Source organism: Diabrotica undecimpunctata, chromosome 4 (genome assembly GCF_040954645.1).
Source record: "Diabrotica undecimpunctata isolate CICGRU chromosome 4, icDiaUnde3, whole genome shotgun sequence".
Classification (NCBI taxonomy): domain Eukaryota; kingdom Metazoa; phylum Arthropoda; class Insecta; order Coleoptera; family Chrysomelidae; genus Diabrotica; species Diabrotica undecimpunctata.
Genome location: NC_092806.1, coordinates 19,995,223 through 20,008,693, shown reverse-complemented (window position 1 = coordinate 20,008,693; position 13,471 = coordinate 19,995,223). Strand labels below are relative to the sequence as shown.

Sequence of the window (13,471 nt, the reverse complement as noted above, 5' to 3'; positions counted from 1 at the left end):
AATTCATCATGGTAAAGGGTACGGCCCGCTTAGCTCCCTCGTCCCTCCCTACACTCCGTGCCATCTGCCGGACGGAAAAAGCTCTCGTGTGACCTCAAGTTTTTTTCTAGGGGCTTTCATTGCGATCCTATATCCCTAACCAAAGATGTCCTCAGCCATCTTTTCACACAGTTCTCTCCAGTGCCTTCTATTTTTTGTACGAATTTTTCTGTAGAGTTCTCTCTTTCTTAGACAGTTGGGACTGGGATTGGCGAACCGACAATACCACCTTATCCCATATTTCACTTCCATATTCCGAAGTTGGTTCGGATGATGATTAATAGTCATGTCATATATTCCATGTATATTTAGTAGAGGTTGAAGGTTATCTTTATTTTTATCATATATGACAGTATTATCGATATAACAAAGTTTTAAAAATTCTTTATGTTCTTTATTCCTCACTCATTTACTAGTCATCAAAATTGGAAAAACACGGTAAATATGATCCCTGCTTACGCGTATATCGATAAATCCTGCTGGGATTTTAAATTAAGTCCCAATATCAATTCTCTAAAGGTGTTTACCTGTATGCTTTACCGAAGCCCCTAGTTTTTATCCGACTGCTGAGCTTAATGTTCTACCGGATTTTCCGCTTTAATATTAAACATAAAAGGTACATGAGCAGATTTGTTTTCAAATTTTTTTCATTCTGAATTCCGAGTTTAATTTAAAAATTCCGCAAATAGAAAGCAGCACGAAATGAAACAAAAAGATGATTTTATGAAATACATAAGAGAATCGGAGCTCAGTCCTCGGTAGACACAGTAGTAATTAGAAAAACAAACACGAAAGTCGACGCCTCGAGTCTTAATCATCCTCCATATCTCCGACATGTCATGTATACGAATCTACAGTATCGCATGTTGGTTCTACTCCCCAGAGTTTTCGTTCCGCGATGGTTTCTTTTTTACTTTTTGAAGGATTCATGTCGACAAGGCTTAAAATATCCGCCACGGCTCGGTTCTAATTAAAAACGGAACAAAAGGAGTAAGGTGTGGGGTCCGGGATTGCATTGCATCTTTTTCGAACTTTGATATTTGGACTGGAAAATATCGATTAGCATTTTACGTTTTAGATTTTTGTAACGAAAATGGGAAAAGCGTGTTATGGAGCATTTGATTAATAGGCTAACCTAGTTAATCTAGGTTTTAACCGTGATATATTTTCATTTGTACAGAAGTGAATTATTTATGAAATGAGATGGGTGATTCGGTTTATTTTTATAAACTTTTTTAATTATGGTTTAGTTCCATCATATTCGATATCACATTGTTTATAAATAGAGATTTACTTAAATGATGTTGAAATATGTGAACACTTTTAGACAAGTGTCTAGTAAAGTAATTTTAATTATTACAATGGACATCATTCACAATTGGTCTGGATGAAGATAGCCTCAAATCAGTTTGACAGAACGAAATATTGGTGTTTGGCAGTGTTGAAATTTACATTAAAAATGCAATCAAAAGCAATAAGTTATAATAATAAATAATAGTCTCCCGTTTTATACCGCTGTCGCGGCTTTGGGAGTATAGCAGGGTAGTCTGCTATATCTAGGGCCTACGGTATACAAGGAATGTAACATGGCCAGTGCTACGCTTCAACCGTACCCCTGGTTTTACCCAAGGTACTCATTTTTATTCAGGCTGAGTCGACCTGGGGCCTATAGACATTTTTAAAATGTCTAGATGTTCTTGCCGGCGGTGGGATTCGAACCCCGGACCACCAGCTTGCGAGTCAAGCATCCTACCGCTTGCGCTACGCCGGCCCTCAATAAGTTATATACAAAATTTAATAGTTTAGAATTACCAAAAAAAGAAAAAGTAAATAGTTTTAAAACAGTTTTTAAAAAGTAATTAGTTAAATTTCAGTATAAATAATATAAATTATAAGAACACGGCAACACTGCCAAACGCCAATATTTGTAGCTATCGTCACCCAGACCAAATGTGAACGATGTCGTCCATTACAATAATTTTAAAATTAATTTTGTACCCCGTGATTTCGGTGCCATACTAGGTCCCTCTAACGTTGGCAAATACATTGGCGAGTTTCTGCTGATCTTCACCTAGTCCAAGTAGTTATTCGGCATTATGTATTATGTTCTTGAGCCATGCCATCTGCTTCCGTCCAATTCTTCACTGAGACCAACGATTTTTGCTTTTATTATTTGCTGAATGATTCTGTACCGGTTTCTATAAGAACATTTCCTAGGTGTGAGCAGTGATAGCGAGCATGACAGAACATCGCTCTATTTTACACAGCTTCGTTGGTTCTGCATGGTCCGGGGTATTGGGAACATTTTTTAAGCGACCACATCTCAAATGCCTCTGGGCGATCGATCGCATTTGATCAATCTTTGACGTAATTTTAGGTTCAAGCTGTGGTTAAAGAAGAATGGTTTTATTTTTAGAAACGTTGTACGAGCTGACTTGATCTCATTAAGGTAAAGTTGATCTTTAATGGACCCGAATAACCGAATGGACCCCCATAGGAAGGAGGAAAAGAGGACGACCCCGAAAATCCTGGAGGAACGAAGTAGACGACGCCATGAGTAAGAGAGGCCTAAACGATGGAGAATGGGACAACAGAGAGAGAGATGGAAACGGTTGAGCGAGGGAAGGCAGTGAATACTGTAGAATCCCTGAATATATATATATATATATATATATATATATATATATATATATATATATATATATATATATATGATCTGTAATGGAACTTCCCAGATATTTAAAATGAGTAACTCTCTAAAATTTTGTTGATTATCTGTAAGGAGGCATTGTTGTGAGGTTGGCAACAAAATATCGTAAATTTTGTCTTAAAGAATTCATTTTTAGACCCATTTTTCTTCCTGTTGTGTTTACGTAAACCAATAAATCTTGAGGGACCTGGAGAGTATCGCACAAGATAACAGTGTCGTCAGCGTATCTAAGATGATTAGTATTAGTTTACCATTGATTTTCTTCTCTTCTTCGGTTAATCTGTCATCGACTCGTACAACTGCTTTCTGCTTAAAATATAAGTTTTCTATGATACGTAGCTTTTTACCATCAATACTTTGTAACGGCCACGTAGAAGATCTGGCCCCACAGGTGGGTGCAATTTTGTATACAACTAAAAAACTGGAATTGGTCATAAAATATCAAATGATTACATAAGCAAAACTATTAAAATTGGCATGCTTAGCTACATAATGCAAAAAATTATATCGCGAATAGAATAAAACAAATCATCAAAAAAAAAAACTTCAAAAAATGTATTTATTCATTACTATAAAAAAGTACATATACTGACATCAATAATATAATATAATCAGAAAGTAAATTAATTCTTCCTTAAAATTTCAAAAATAATAAATAAGTGTTACGGACTGCAATTTTTTAACCGAAAAAGCTTTTTGGTTCTTACATAATTATGTAATTTCTTAATCCAAATAAATGAGAAGTAATAAAACGAACTACATAAATATTAATATCCTCAAAAAATATGTAACTTCTTAATAATCAACATAACTGAGAATAAAGTCATAAAATGTCACTTACTTAAAATCTGCCAGTGAGTGACTTAACGTCATTCAACCCAAGCGACCATGTGTTCTAAATCAAAAAGACAGGTACGACCTAAAAAAGGTCGGAATCCCTTCTTATCAAGCAGAAGCATTGATGACATGATAACAATGATAAAAATAAAATGACTTACCGCAATTTATAACTTACTATACTTAAAAAACTAATTATTTAACGTCTGCTGACATCGCAATACAAAACTTATGCCTCAAGTCTGGAAATTTTGGTATTATATATACCCTTTAGCCAGAAAACTCACAAGGGTTAACATAAACAACTTCGAGAAAGAAAGTGCATCTGTGTTCATAATACGCAATTGATTTCGTAGGAAGTGCTTTTAACTTCTAAACGTCTAAACACGTCTAAACACAGACGAAATAATGACAGGGGAACCCGAAGTACGGTGTACTTACACCTAGTCAGAGGCAATAAAGACAGTGTACGTGATATTATAGGTACAGCACAATCAAACTTTTTAAGGGCCGTTGTTACTAGAAAAATTGGTTTAGTTTTTAATATGTTTAAAAGCGTGTCATGCTGTACTCTCTCGAAAGCCTTCTCGTAATCGATGAAAGTCACATAAATATCTTTACGTTGGTAGCGGCATTTTTGGAGAAGTAAATTTGTGCCAAAAAGTGCCCCACGAGTATCCAGCGCATTCCTAAATCCAAACTGGTTTTCATCTAGTTCTCCTATGACACAATGACGCCAAGCTATTTCGGAAGTATCCAGGAAGTACCAATTAAATCTATAAATCCTATCGATTAATAGGTGTAATTAATAGGACGAATAGATTAGACTTAAAACAGTAATTATTGTAGACTAGTCAAAAAAGCAGTTTTCGAAGAAATATTAATTTAAAAACAAGTTACCAAATGTCCAGCACTGAAATGAAAGGACTAAAAGCTTTAATCGATATAAAAGAAAGAAATATTAGTAAAGCAGATTAAATATATTAAAAAAAACTAATGTAGTATTGTGAAAACTTTACCACTTGGTATATTGAAATTGTTTGAAATACTATAAATCCTACAGAACAACATTCTACTAACGTATTTTACCCATTTGTTCATTTATCTCCCAATACACAGACAGGTGTCGGTGATATATGAGAAGCTTTGAATTGTCTCTTTTTTATTCTGAAGAGCAGGTTATCAATCTTCGATAGACGTTTCTGTGGAGGAGAATTAGGTATTTAAGGAATCCCAATCGCGTGAAAATAAGCCTCGTTCAAATGTCTCACGGAACAATTTTAAAAAGCAAGATTGATGATAACGTGGCGGGAGCCATAATGAGGGAAGTTGGAAGCGTTAATAGGAGCATTTTCGTGGAAGGGGGAGGTTTCCTCTTGTGAGCGTTTTGGTGAAATACACGATCTCATCGATTTTACTAATGCGTGGTAGTTTGTCGAATATACTTCGATAATAAAATAACCAGGAAAATATGGCAATTTGTAGTTTTTCAATTTTTTACCCTTGATATCGGCATCAGTGGTAATTGAAGAGCAGGACTAATTAGTTTGCATGTTGAGAATTGCAAATAATATATGAAAATTAAAAGTTTGTGTAGTTTTATGTCTTTTCTTATATTCTGATTTAATTTGTTTAAGTTTTTGTTCTAGGTTCTTTACATACGGTTTGTCCTGTTACAATCTGTGTCTCTCCGAAATATTACGCGGGACGCAATTAGTTTTATAGTTATGCGACGAGCGACTTTGGGCTTTTTGTCGGTTCGACGTAATCTCCGTCAAGCCAATTTATTCTTAATAAAAAAGTTTTATATAATTAAAAAGACCCTTTCGGACTACATCACAGAACGTTTTCGGACTAACAAGTCCATCATCAGTGCATTTACCAGGTGTACATGAGTCAAGGCACTAAATATGTGGGTGTAAACCCTTAAAATGTTACAAAATTTGTTATTTATTACACATTTGTTAAGAAGTTGGTGTTATGTTAAATATTTTAACAGATACCCCTGCATGACAAAGTGAGACTCCCAATTTGGGGGTTGCTGACCCTGAAACGATGTCTCTATATGGGCTCTAGATGGCAACTGATGATAATTGCCTAGATTCTTTACTTCTCGCCTTTGATCTATCAACTTCAATATCTCTTGTATCATCCACCCTTTGTTTTTCTTGTCTGCTTTGGTTAGATATTTCCTGTGCACTCTTTTTATCTTTGATTTGATGTTTTGTAAAAAGCTTGCTTTTATTTTTTTCGAAAACATATGGATGAACATATATTCCTCCTAGTTTTCTGTCAATTTCAGTCTGTATAAAGACTGCAAATGATCAATGCCCGTATTCCGTATATTTATAAGAATCTCAACAGTGATATTGTTGGTAAAATATCGAAAACATCTATTTTATGCTTTGTATATGCAAAAACACATGTTGTTTAATTATATCATCTCTTGTATTCGTGTCTGACAGATATTATCATGATCAAACGACTAGGAAATTACCCGTAATGTATATATAATGTATACTACATAAAAAAATCGTATATAACAGTCTACAATCAGCCAAAGAAAAGGGATTATTGACCTGCAATAAAGGCACTACGGTTCGTTGGAATCGGTCAAGATTAATGATGAGTGTATTTTTAATTATTTTATTGTGCAATAAACGATTGATTCTATCAAAGAGGTTAAAGTATCAACCTCTTCCTTTATTACTGATACCCGAAGGCGGCAAGCCAGATTTAATTTCTTTTCAAATGAGCTATTAATAAAAAAAGTAGATAAGTAATACAAACGGTCTGGTATTTATGCTCATACGAAAAATGTTTCGGGAATTAAGTCTTGATAAGTAAAACTCAATTAATGATTATTAAAAAGAAGGCTTATGACGTGTATCAGAGTTGTAATTTTATTTATTTAGATAAACACAAACAACATCTGAAATTTTAGATCTTTTGAAATTTGCATAAATCAACAGTGCAGGACTTATCATGGGTGATCCTCTAAGCCCATTACTATCAGATAATTTTATGGATCATCTAGAAACAAATATTTCATATCCATATTCACATCCGGATATTCAAACAGTTTTTATATTGGTGGAGATACGACGACGATATGTGGCGACAGCCCAAAAACTTACATGGGTCAAACGGGTAGATCCTTTAACAAACGGATAGCAGAATACAAATGGGCTTTAAATAATAAAAAAACAGAATCTACGTACGCACTTCACCTTCTAGATCATAATCATTCTCTTAATAACAAATTTAAAATTTTTTACATCTATCAATCTATCAATCTATGGAAATTAACTAATTAAAAAATACAGATATAATTTTGAATGACCAAATTGAGACAAATAGTTCTTCCCTCCTCAACTTATTTAGTTAAAGACTATAAGGTGTTTTAAAAGCCTAACAAAACTAGCTCACTTGAGGAAGGCACTCTGCCGAAAGAGCTTTAGTGCTAATTAATTATAATAAAAATTTGTAAAAGTGTTGAAAACAAAAGTTTTCAGTGTTTTATTGCTTGATAAAATGAACTTCCATCAAGTTACGGCCATTACATATAAACGACAGTTTTTTATCTAATTCTATTTCAGCACAAAAACTCCAAATTGATTTTTGATTTCTGCTTTGTTAAATTCGTTATCTTTTGTCTTTTTTATCTGTAGTTCTTTACATCTTCTTATTTAAATTTTAATCCGCCTGTGTATAACGGTTTTAACAGTATCAGTAGGAAAATCCTGTAATTTAAACTGCAATTTAAAATTTGTTAATTATTGATCATTATACCGAATAAGGATTTTCAGATACACGTGTTTGAAATACCGACCAAAGAAAACACAAAATTAAAAAAAAAAGTATTTGTTTTTCAACATACTCTCCTTTCAGCTCTCGATTCTCTTTGTATAAAAAAACTGTCTTGAATACCCATTAACTGGCGACATCACTTTTGACGGTGGGAAAAACGTTGACTACTGAACCATTAACTTTTTCAAGTTTTCTAACAGAGAATAAATAATCCAAGGGGCTAAATCTGGAAATAGAGTTCATGATGTATTATCTTGATTAAACAACACTTTCTTCTTAGCCAGATGCGGCAGTTTTTGCCTGATTTCTTCGCTCAAACGTTATAAATTTGCATAATACTTTGGTTGATAGTGTTTCTTTTTTCAAGATAGTCAATGAAAATTATCCCACGCGCATCCCAAAAACCAACAACAGACCTTGCCTGCAGATAAAATGTTCTTCGTCTTCTTTAGAGTGAGTTGTCCCTTTGAGTCCATTATTTTGATTGTTTTTGTGTCGGGTGTGAAGTGATGGACTTTATTCATGGCGGCGCAAAAGGACTGCTTTGTTGCTATGAAATTTCGCTAAACAATTGAAACATCTTCACGACACTGCTTTTGATAGAGTATGGACAAACACGGACCCATCTTGCACATCTTTCAGTTATGCGATGTACCGCATTTTTTGAAATGCTTACAAGTGTGCTGCTCGCGGACTTTCAGTCGACTATCGTCCAGTACAATTTTGTGGACTTTCTTCACCGTTTCTGGAGTTGTCAGTGATGACAGTCACTTTAGGTCTTTTTCTTTTATCCTTGTTTTTAATTCTGACTCATTCCTAGCATGGATACGTTTAATGTTACTCTCATTTTAATGGCCTGAAGCTTTTGTTAGGGTAAGTATTTCTGCTCCTTATGTTAGTACTGGTAGAATGCGCTGACCTTACACTTTTTTTCACTGTTCTTATTATCTATCTTTGATATGAGATTTTGTAGATTGGCTTAATATCTTTTCTGTTTTTTGGACAATATTTCATTTTATCCTGTTATAACGTCTTGTTGTGAACTTACAATTAAAGAAAGAAAGCCAAAGTATCTCGGACATGTGATGCTCATAATGCAAGGAAAGATAGATGGCAGAAGAAGCATTGGAAAAAGACGAATTTCATGGCTTAAAAACCTGAGAGAATGGTTTGGATGCAGCTCAAACAGTTTAGTCTTGCTAAACAAGCAGATAGTTCTCCTTTTGTCGAACCAGAACCATTTTGTAGTAGATCAAAAAGTCGCATAGTACAAAATTTAACAATAAACTTTTATCCCGATACCAGTTTTTAATGTAACAATGGAGCATTGCCATTACATTTTCATCATAACCATTTAATTGCTTAATTTTATGCTTACAGTAAATCATTTCGCCTTAAATTACTTTTTTATCCTTTTTTTGAGTTTACTGTTATTTGCAATATTTTCTGTATTCTGCGAATATTTTACCCTCCTTTAGAAATCTAGGTAGAAAATTTTTCATTATTATATAAGTTTTTTAAGAATTTAATAAGCAGCGAAGATTTGCTATTCAATATTCAATTCCCTCCGGCACTGGTTTCAATTTCCATTCAACTCTCATTCACCTTCTCGACGTCTCCTTTCAAAATATTAATGGAAGGACGTCTCTTAGATGAAAACATAAATTCGAAGCGATGACCCATTCGTAACATTCAATGAAAATAAGGGAACGTGGAATACCCGGGAATATTCCAATTTCTAGACGTTACTTGAGATAACAAGACACCGAATATGACGGGAAACGCTGTTAAAGAAGACATCAAGACCGCGTAATTTTTTTAGAACTGAAAAAAGGAAACGGGAGATAAGAGAATGATGATGATTACACTGTATATGGAAATTACCTGTCGTCTTTTTTGGTGGCGTCGTTGAATAAATGAGCAGCAGTTTTTTGAGTTTTTACAGCACGTTCATTATTGCATCTGTCAAGATTTAGCTTATATATATATATATATATATATATATATATATATATATATATATATATATATATATATATATATGTATGTATATACACACAACGCAAAAGTCTAGGGATATTTTTATAAATAGACGTATTTTGTTTATCTGTAATCAACTTAAAAAAAGTAATACAAAATTTGTAGTTTAAATTGTTGTTTAATATGTCAAAAACCATAAATTGCAAAAAAAACAGAAAATTGGAGCAAAAAAATATATTAAAAATCACCCATGTTTCACTTACCACCATAAAATGTCAAAAATACGAAAAAATATAAACTTAACATAAAGTATGGCCACCACGTTGGTTTATCACAGCTATACATCTACTGTTCATGCTCCGAATCACATTGTTAATGTCTGCTTGAGGTAGTTGTGTCCATTGTTCTCTCAGAAGCTCTTTTAATGGAAACTCATTGTAGATATTGCCCATATGTGGAGTAATTCTTCGTTGAAGCATGTCCCATACGTGCTCAATGGGATTCAAGTCCGGTGATTGTGCTGGCCACGGCAATACATCAATACCCTCGTTATCCAACCAGTTTGTTACAATATGCGCAACATGTGGTCGAGCATTATCATGCATAAAGTAAAAATTTTCTCCAACAGCTGCAGCAAACGGGCGCACAACAGGTTCAAGAATAGTGTCCAAATATTGCTGACTTGTGAGAAAGCCACGTGAGAAAATGAGGTCAGTTCTTCCGTCAATCATGATTCCGCCCCATAGCATTAATGTACCACCTCTATATGCATACACTTCTTGAAGATGTCGTAATCGTTCTCCATCTCCGGGTCGTCTCCAAAATCTCCGACGAGAATCTGGATGAAATCCATATCTAGACTCGTCACTAAACAAAACTGTGGCCCAGTCATTGTCAGTCCAATTCTGAAACTCTTGACACCAGGTTAATCTTGCAGCGCGATTGCCTCTAGATAGAGGTGGACATCCCAGTGGTCGCCGACTACGAAGATTGGCTTCATGGAGACGATTCCTCACAGTACTACTGCTAATTGTTACATTATGTGCAAGTTGTAATTCATTAACCAACTCGGGTGCTGTGATTGTTGGCTGCCTTCTGGCATTTAAAATTAAATATTGGTCTTGAGCGACGGTTGTAGAGCGACCACGTCCTGGATGTTGCTCGGCTGGACTCCCAGTGTCTCTAAACCGACGCCACAAACGACTTACGACGCTTTGGGAGACACCCAGCTGATCAGCAACTTGAGTTTGTCGCATACCAGCTTGAAGGAGGCCCACGGCTCTATTCATCTCGTCCAACGTTAAATGTTGTCGTTGCATGGTAAAAAGACAATATCTTTAACTCACCTATTAAGCAAGAATGGTATAAAGTGACTAAAATTAAAAATAAACAAAACATAAAAATGTCGATTTTTTTGTCCCTTATAAAAAACATTCTAAAACACGTATTGCTATCAGTTTTACAATTTTTTTTTTGATAAAATGTGAGTGTCTGTATTAACAATTATAGTACAAGCAAATTTATATGGTCATGAAATTTCTGTCATTGGTATTGTCAAATTATTAAAATATCCTTAGACTTTCGCGTTGTATATATATATATATATATATATATATATATATATATATATATATATATATATATATATATATATATATATATATATGTATATATATTACTTCTTTTGTGGTATCGTTAGCAGTAATTATTCGAGATGAAAAAATCTTTAGTAGGACTCTTTTGACGATAGTTTTTTTCTTCAAAATTAAGTTAAGTTAATTAAGTATTCAAAACAAAACATCAAAAATACAAAAACAAACACATTAAAAGTTTTGGTTATGTTATATAACACAATTAAAATAAGGCAAGGTAAAGTCTGTTTAGCAGTAAATGGTTGACTTCAATTAGTATAATATTATGCCGACTATAAACATCATGGGTTAACCGATAATAGTATAAAAGGCCCGGTTTCAGGTAACAATGGTTTACCTGAGGTACAAGGTCTTAACAATGGGCCAAGTCAGATAAATTTAGTAATATTTATGACCGCACTAATTGAAGTCAACCATTTTCTGCTAAACAAATTTTACATGCTAGTATATACACAAGAAAAAAGGTGATTTATGATGGAAAAACTGTTACTCTCTAATCTCTAACCCGGATCAGCATCTGCACTCGAGGCGTAATTTAAAGTACTGTTTAATTTATGTGCACAAAGGAAAAATAAAGGTGTTAGTAATTGAAAAAGCTAATAAAAGTGGCAAATCTTAGAAATATTACTGCCGGAAAATTAGATGTTGAGAGAAGCTAACATAAAGTTGTGTATAATAAACAGTAAGTGAAATACAGTAGACGGAAAACTAGATATTATGTAAGAAAACATGTTGAGGGTTCCTATAATGTTGTGGATTGTCAAAGCAACAACAAGCAAAGTATTCAGTCAAGTGAAGTGAAACCATTAACAACAACAACTGCTAATAGCCCTTTCGAAACTGTCTTATTTCCTTAAGTCAATAGAGCTGGATGAGCTTTTCTTAATTTGATTAATGTAGCAAGTAAGTTCGATTATTTAACGAATAGCATTCATCGTAAATCAATATTTATATCGTTCAAAGGATGTAGAATTAAAACCTAAATTACAGGGCAATAAATTCACCGTTAGTAGCCTCTTGCGGTTTAGAATAACGACCCATTGCCTCGAAGTCCTAATAGTTTATTTACCAAAAGGAACAATTTTTTATAGATCATTAGCAACTTTATTTATTTCAGCATAAAGTGAGTTGTAGATTAACTTTACTATAGTTTGAGTATCTAGTATTTTTTGTAGGTAATCTAACAAATGGATTATTTTTTAAACAGCGGCAAAATCGTGAAGATAATTATTCTAATAATGTTCTTTTGTGGCATCGTGATTATTTACTATATCTTTGGAGGTATTATAAATTAGAAAACAATGTTTGTTATGAATGTTTTTATTTGGAAGTCGTAATAAAATTGTATTTTGATAATAATGGATGCAACCCAAAATTCTTAACGTTAATAATTCACAAAGATTATTAAACTATCATGGTTAGAGTAATATGAGTTAGAATCAAATTTGAAATGACCTTATTGTCCTGTTAGTGGAACAGTGTTAGGGCGAATGCTTTATCAATTCATTTATACAAGTATTGGAATGAGACACATGGGTATCTAAGGATATGTTCACACTCAAATCATTACGCTTTGCTATCGATTTGTATTTCAAACGCTGAGCGATGGGTGTTAGTTGGTAGTAGGTTACTTTAAAACTCCTGTAAAGTATTTCCATTTATCTGGTAGTCTGATAAGCAACCTCCTTCGAAGGCGTTACGATTAAAAAAAAATGTTATAGAAAATCTAACTAAGAGAAACACGATTTTTATCTCGTATTAAACATTATTATTTGACAAATAAAAAGACGATGGAAACAAATAAAAAGCAGGATAACTATTATGGAACTAATGCTTTTTCAGACTACATTGTCAAATTTTGGTTCCATGAATTTCGTAGTGATCGTAGATTTAGATTGGATAAACCACGTACTGGTGGGCCCATCGATGCAGTTAAACGGGAAAATGTAAAGAAAGTCCATGAAATGGTTTCAGCTGATCATAAAGTGAAGATGTGTGAATTGACAGAGGCCTCAAAAATTAGTAAAGAGCTAGTCATATTTTGGACGAAGTTTTGAATATGAAAAAATTATATAAAAAAAAAATATGAATTAACAAATTTTGTTAAAAAAAAAAATTGTTTAATTTACTAATGTTTGTATTTTGAGAACGATTTCCGAAGTGGAAATTGAAACGTCAATAAACGTATTTTAACCTTTAATTGTGGCTAATTCCCATTTAAATAGTAATTAATTTAAAATGCCACAAAAAATAGCTTCAGAACAATATTATTTTTATATGTTGATTCCATTCTACTTTTATTTTTTGGTTTACTGATTTTCTCACTTATTTTTTTATTTCACCATTCTATTCTTTTTCATTGTTGCTCTCGTCAATAATATTCGTGTTTTAAATAAAAACATTTTATGCTATTACAAAAAACTCAATAAAATCTGTATTTAAC

At 33.4% G+C, this 13,471-nt stretch overlaps 1 protein-coding gene and 1 long non-coding RNA gene across 3 annotated transcripts in view; both read left to right on the top strand.

The window, feature by feature from the left end:
• The window catches only part of Rbfox1 (RNA-binding Fox protein 1), a 402,117-nt gene that overhangs the window by 200,352 nt on the left and 188,294 nt on the right, over positions 1-13,471 (top strand). The gene's annotated exons all lie outside the window — the stretch shown is intronic.
• LOC140438558 (uncharacterized) overlaps positions 1-13,471 on the top strand; it is an 86,112-nt gene that overhangs the window by 72,547 nt on the left and 94 nt on the right. The gene's annotated exons all lie outside the window — the stretch shown is intronic.